Source organism: Magallana gigas, chromosome 8 (genome assembly GCF_963853765.1).
Source record: "Magallana gigas chromosome 8, xbMagGiga1.1, whole genome shotgun sequence".
Lineage (NCBI taxonomy): Eukaryota > Metazoa > Mollusca > Bivalvia > Ostreida > Ostreidae > Magallana > Magallana gigas.
Window position 1 is genome coordinate 32,026,573 of NC_088860.1, and position 6,151 is coordinate 32,032,723.

A 6,151-nucleotide genomic window follows, 5' to 3' on the forward strand; every position below is an offset into this window, starting at 1 on the left:
TCTATAAATGCCCTGTATGACAATCAAAGTCTTTCGAAGGCCATAATACAACGTTGTGCGATATTTTCAACCCAAATAAAAAAATCTTATTCTTATTAGAACTAGGGTGGAGTCCAAATTGCTCTTAGAGAAAATATTCATTTAATCTATAGTTCTTCGGCCGATCACATTTGTGTCCAAATGAGGCATCCAGCAAATTTAACTTTTTTGCGCACGCATTGCGCCTTGCACTACTTTATTAACTATGTAGTGACAACTTTATGTAAATCTTTAATTACATGTAAATTACTAAAAAAAATCAGCATTCTAATGTGTTTGCCTTGATAGTACTACATCTAAACACTTACATGATAATAAAAAATATGTTAGTCGTTCCATTCGTACATGTAAGAATTATATATTAACCGGAAGTACAATTGGCCTATAAAGAGTAAGGTTTATTCATGCCTTGCTATTTCAGAATCCACAGAACGGTGGGATATATCCTAATAATTATTTCATTGCTTATACCATAATGCTTTTGCATTACATTAAGAGAGCTGGCCAACGATCTATCACATGCTGATCATTCCTTTAAAGAAATACTTGTTTTTCTATTCATCGATTATTGAATTATTTATTTGGTTGACTACATGTATATTTGTGTCATGTGTATTGTATGGAAATAAGTTTTATTGGTATAAAAAATATATCATTATCTATTTATTTATCTAAAATTTGTATAATGAGTTGAAAATTAACAATTATGATTGTCACTTTGTATATTCCACGAGATTGAATGCGATGGTCACACACAAAAATAAATGCATACAAAATATATCGTAAAACAAACGCCTGAGGCGTGGCATATTAGCATACAGAAAACGTCAAGGTTGTGTCTCTGTTAAATGTTGATATATGTCTGTATTCTAAACAAACGTCACTTTTTTAAAAAAAAGTAAGGTCGCTTTCTACCTACAACATTGAACCGTCAAATTTAATGCTTTTGCGACAATATGCGTAAGAATTAACATAACAATGCTGTCAGAAAGGTTTCATTTGAAATATGATTAAACAATCTCTTCTTTGTTTAACATTTTGGTTCTACTCCATTTCCTAAAATTAGTACAAAATCTTGATCAATATGGCATATTTTTGTATAGAGGAGTAAAAAGAGCAATACATTTTTATATTACAAAGGATTTATCTTAAAAAATAAAACATTGTTCAATTCTAACTTTCCATCCCTTTTTATACCTGCTTTTTAACGGAATTACAATCAGCTTTCTTTTCAGTTGTGGGTCGGGGAATAATGCCAATATAATTTCGATATACATGTAATATGGCAGGTTATTAAAATGAAAAAATCTTAAAATCCTTCTGGTTGTTACAACAAATTGCAATATTGCAAGAGATATGTCTGCTGAATTGTATGTATGAAGCCGAAAAATATTTCTAAGCTTGTCAATTTTAAAGAGTTGATGTCATTTATTTTCCCATTGATTAATACCAGTATGGAATTTGATAAAATAACAACCCGAAACGAAAACTTTGGTTTTCCCATATAAATCACTAAATTGTGTTATCTGAAATTCATTGTACATGTATTATGCATGATTGTAGATGTCATACAGTGACGTCATTATTCAACATTGAACCAGGAATATTTAACATATTAAATTTATGCATTGACATTTAACTAAACAAGCTAGACAGTGTTATATAAGTGAGCAAAACATTCTCAGTGCATCAGAAAATACCTGTAGTGATCATTTGAAATACAACTAAGCGTACTCGCATTTTTGAAAAAAATCATCATTATCCTTGACGATACATTCTGCTATGTTTATTCTTTGTTTTCTCGAAATACAGTTTATCGCTTATTGCTGTTGAATATTTGATTAATTCTTTCAAGTGTTATTTGTTTGATCACAAAATATGATATCTTATTTTAATGAACGTTTGGATGGAACTAAACTTGTGACATAACTGAAACTTTAACCAATCTGACATGACCCATATTCCGTTTAGAGTTTTTCTTCACTAAAGATTGCATATTTGTCTTTGCTTTTTTATGTTTTACAGATCGCTTGGCAATCAAGATGCAGTTCTCGTTTAGCCTGTTTGTATTCCTCGTCTTGTTGGTTCTGGTTGTGACTATGTTCACTTCATCAGAAGCAAACAGGTACTGGTGGAAACCCAAAAGATATTGGATACCTTATGGCTACAATGACCACTCATGGAGCTTTGGTGATTAAACATTGTAAGTTCTGCTGTTTCATTATTTTTTTATATCAAAAACTAGTTTTTCAGCACAAGCAAGATTAGTTTAAAAAATTTCTGTTTTTTTTTTTTGTAAATTTCAATCAATTAATCATAACGAAATCTATATTTTAGCATAATTATTTACTCTCGCTTTTGCATGAAACGTTACTTGTATTTTTAGGCAGTGCTTCCTTCGGCTTCTGTTTGCACCTTAACTGGTTTTGTTCATAATTTGTGAGAGTACCTGGCCAAATTTATCAAATGTTAAATTTGGAGGGTGGCTTATTAAAGTTAAAAAACTGGTTTGTTCAAAGGATTTTTCAAGTTCTGGCTTTTTTCATTGAGCCTGTTTCGATCGTTTTTATTTTTCTTTTGATTTTCCGTCAACATATATTACATTTGCTCATATTTTTTAGTAGGTTATCTGCATAATACTTGTGGCACTTCTCTTGATGTTTCTTGGGTATATTTAATAATTAAACAAAAATAATTAGCAGTGCTTAAATAAAAAAATTAATTGTGTCTCTTGACTTATTCTGATGAGTCTCCCAGCGGCAAATGACGAAGGTTCCAGACAAAAATATTTACACAATGTGTAAATATAATCATTATTCTTAATGAGTGTTGTCACTTACAACCGCTGCTTTGCAGTACATGCATCTAATGACATAGAATTGCTTCACATAACAAAAAAGACTTTCTCAATTGAATTTTACATTTTTACGTATTTAATAGTTTTTTGATTGAAACCATTTTTGTTCAAATATTAGTTGACATTAATTTTTATTTAAAAAGAAAGGAATAATCCACTGCAATATGCTTACAAAACGATCGAAAGTAAATTGGTTGAAGCAAGTATATCATTTGAAAAGAATTGAGCATGAATGCAATCAATTGCAGATTAGACAGTCACTGCATTTTATAATTTGACCATATTTTTTGATATCGATGTAACAAATGATAAAAACGACAAACTATAGCTTATTGTTATCACAATCTCCAATCTAGAAAGGATTATTTAATAATTCGTACTATTACGTGAGCTTGGCTTTTATAATAAGTTTTAAAACCAAAACAATTTTACTCAAACAACATGTAATAGTAACGCCATTGTTTAACAACCCAGAGTCCAAATATTTCTCCAGCTGACAACAAGATCAAGTTGACACACTTGGAATCTAAAATAGAAAAAAATATTTCACATTAAAGTCATTTTAATGAACTGCAAAATTTTACTTCCGAAATTGATTTAAGTACATGCATGTATTTCATTACTAATAAAAGGAAAAAACCCCGATATTTTTCACCAAAAATATAAATAACCATTTGTATGATTCACCAGGAAGTAAGAATTATAGTCAAATATAACTTACTGTTTAATCATCCCAATCCAAATCCCTAGAGTTATCATAGTATTCTGAGCTAGAAGGTCTCCAATGTCTCCAATATGGCTGGTATCGTTGGTACCTGTATGCTTCTGATGAGGTGAACATAGTCACAACCAGAACCAACAGGACGAGGAAAACAAACAGGCTAAAGGTGAACTGCATCTTGACAAAACCTATTGAAATGTTTGACTTTTAATATTTTTACGTCATGGTTAAGGTAAAGAAGCGCATGTATAATTATTTTTTAAAGCTGGTTTGTTCGATTTTATATCGAATTTTCTGTGTGCTTTAAAACGATGGTTTTGTTCAGTATGTGTATTATTAAAGACATTGCAGTAGTTTTCACAGCCAATTAAGCCATATTTCATTAGAAAAATGATACCCAAAATTTATTTACAGAACAAACTTTAAATAAAATGGTTCAGCGTAATTTCATCAATTAATTATTTCGCACCCGAAGTCGAGGCAGGTATGGTTGTAGTACGACTTCGACATGCGCTATAAATAAAGGAAATATATAGGATTTCAAGAAAGTTTCAGCAAATCAAAACTTAACCTGTGTCCATTTTTAAATAGTCTTTCTTATGTTTGTTTTGTTAATAATCAATGCGTAAAAATGCTGCGGTCAAAACTAAACGGTTCCCTTGTATTAACAAGCCCGTAATGCATTTTTTGTGTTCCCATTGTGAAATTATCCTTAAGTACTTAAAATATTTCTATCTTTGGTGTAAATAGATTAAAGTCTATAACTTTCGAAGATAATTAGTTTGCAAAGATAATGTTTTAATACTATGGTAAACAACCCAGACCAATCAGCTTTAATCTAGATTTAATTGTATATACAATCTTTACAAATAAAAATTGAGTAAAGGAAAGCATACCTAGCGTTATATGATCAATGAAATATCCGTTGAAAAATATCACTGTTGGTTCGTTTATATACCATGTACATTTAAATGCAGCTATTATTTATAATGAAAGGTCAATAAATTATTTTTTTTTGTGTTCTCGTTAAACAATTTGAATAAAAATCTAAAGTCTTCAAGTGGCAAATGACGAAGGTTCTTGGAAAAGATATTTATATAATGTCTAAATATAATCATTATTCTTAATCAGTTTTGTCACTAAAACCGCTGCTTTCCTTGGAAATCTCAGTATACTTGTTTAGAGGTGTCAATCTTACCTGAAATTACCTAATCTACACAAATCTCTCCTTTTTACTGTTGACTTTGTTATTAGATCAATAATGTTTTTTTTATAGTATTTGTAAGAGACATTATGAGTTAGTGTGAATTTATTTCTTATGATTTATTGGTGTCTGAATGTACTCTCAGTACTATCGAGGACCGAAGATTTAATGTATGAATAAATCTTCGCTATATCTTTATCCATATAGATAGATCGTAAAATGTTCAAATGTACGTGGGTTTTTTTTCATTATCAACTTAAGTTTAAAATTTCTGATAAGTTTTAAATCTCAATTACCTCTTTATAATTATTTTTTTAAAATACATAATTTAAAAATACGTCACTATCAAAACGTACACAATTAAAGTAATTGAATCGCTAATTTTTGAAAACAATGATTTGCTGAAAATAACAAATTATGTTTTTAGAAATTTTCTCAAAAGAATAAAAGATGAAAAAAGTAATAAAAGACAAAATACGTGTCCTTCCCCATTAAATTCTTTTTACTTTCATCCCTGTAAGTCAGTTTTCCAGAGTCATTCAATGTCAATAGTGCAGCATGTTTTCCATTTCATTTTCTGCGTTTTTACACATCAAGGTTAGAAGAATTTGCATCGAGTTGTACATTAAAAGTCAAAGTAATCAAATCAAATTATCTACTTGTCTTGTATTTAAATTATATAAATCTACATTAGAGGAAAATACAACGAAAATGTGTACTTCAATTTTGTATTCTGTTCTACCAACTTTAAAATGTAAAACAAATATAACACTTTCTTAACTTTCTTTAACTACTGATTATGTAAGCCACATATAAATGGGTGTTATTTATAATGTATGAACACTTCTTTTGTAGGGTATATCAATTATAAAATATATCTTTAAAGAATCAGTTTAAAATATACCATCGAACTGTAAGACAAACGTATTACATTGGATTATTTATTTCCCTTGAATAGTACTCTCTTTATTCAGTGCAACGAAATGACAAGGTTGCCGACTAAAATATGTGCATTATTAATTAATGATTGTGTCCGAAACAACAGGCGAGGCTTCTAAGAATATACAGCCGCATCTGTTTTATTCCAGGTTTAAAATTAATTACGAAAAACACCAGTAATTTCCAATTGTTGAATTGCGGTAAACAAACAGAAGTAGCGTTTCTGTATAAAGGTTATATACTGAAAAAAACGATAGCCGATGTTTTACCTGTTCAAAAAAGTGTCAAAATTCTATTGGAGTGTATAGTACGCACCCCTTTCTCACAAAGAAATTTTCTACAAAAAAATTGCGTATTATTTATGTGTATACGGCGAACTCCGGTACATGTT